Genomic DNA, 1,608 nt, shown 5'->3' on the forward strand with positions numbered 1-1,608 from the left:
CCCAGCTCCAGCCACTGCCTACCACCCACGTTCCCGTGACAAGCAGGTGGAGCAGGCCCAGCTCTGCCGGGCAGCAGGCACCAAGAACCCTCCAGCGTACTACTGCCCATCAGTGAGCAACGTGGCACTTGCCCACCCATTTCATCTCACAACCTGGGGGGATGTCTTCATTGTCAGACAAGGCTACCAGCCCAGAGAGGTCACGCAGCAAATTAGTGACACAATTCAGACCTGGATCCAGGTGTCATCCCTTCAAGTCACTGGCTCTTTCCATGTCCTCCAGCTCCCTTACAACCAGAAAACTCAAAAGGAACCAACCACACACCAGGTGAGCAGAAAGCCTCGCTTGAGAACTCATAGTAACCCTGTCTAACCCTGTCACTGGGACGCAGGGAGCAGCCCCACCAGCCGTGTCCTTCCAAGTTCCAGGAAACAGCCCTTCACTTTCGGGCTAATACATACCCCATGTAGATTTTTATGGGTTATCTATTGCTGTTTCACCTTTTGCCCCCAGTCTTAGAGTTGGACTTCCTAAGTAAAAATACAAACTTGGGAAACAAAAAACTTGTCTTCACTACCCACTAACTTGACCTTGGACAGGCTATTTAATTACTCCAAGCCTCACTTTCCTCATCAATAGAATCAGGACACCAAGTCTACCCACCGGACTTGGTCTTCCAGATACCAGGTCTCCAGAATAAGTGAGACAATGCATAAACTGTTTGCAGGCCTCTCTGAGGGTTTACTCCTGAATGCAAAGCTTCTACAGTTCCAACATTTGACTTCTGATGGGTAGATTGGGTGAGGAGTCCTAGACAACCAGCTCCAGTGAAGTTTTCAATTATCAGAGACCTCTATTATCTGTGCTTCGTTAGATAAGATCAGAAACCGGCTCTGAAAATAAACAGTGTGGGCTGCCAGGTTCTGAGGTGCAGAAGATGCCATCTCAGAGAAGTCCCCAGGATGGCAGATCCCACATGGGCGTTTAAGGGAGGGATGGCAGAGAGAGTGAAAAACAGACACAGCCCAGTAGTGACTGGCCCACGGAGGTGCAGGCAGACAAGGAGAAGTATCGAACTCACTGAGGGTGGGAGAGGCTGCACACAACACAAATCAGGGTTTTCAGGGTGAGGAGTCAGAACTGGGCAGCAGAAGACAGCAGAAAAAAGTGGTGATTTGGAGTCAACTCTTGGCTTTTTTATAACTACGTTACTTTGACCAAATCACTTAACTCCCTGAGTCTGCTTCCTGATCAGCGAAATGGGGATACTACTGCCAAACCTGAGTTGTACAGTGCAGGCGATGTACACGGATTCCTCTCAGCACAGTTTCTGGCAGGAGGGGGTGTGCAGTCGTTCCTTCCCCAGACCAGCACTTCCACTAACGCACACGCAAATTACGCCAAGTCACTGAACACTCACAGGATTCTCGTGAGGTGCAAACGAGATACTGAATGTGAAAAAGTCCTGTAAGCTGTGGAGTGCTTTATGAACACAGGGATTAGAGAATCAATTTAAACACCAATAACTGACGCGTCAGGAGAAGAATCATCACACGGGAAATCAAGTCCTGTTACGATGCTCCCCAACAATAACAAGACGACAAATC

The sequence above is a fragment of the Diceros bicornis genome, chromosome 25 (genome assembly GCF_020826845.1).
Source record: "Diceros bicornis minor isolate mBicDic1 chromosome 25, mDicBic1.mat.cur, whole genome shotgun sequence".
Lineage (NCBI taxonomy): Eukaryota > Metazoa > Chordata > Mammalia > Perissodactyla > Rhinocerotidae > Diceros > Diceros bicornis.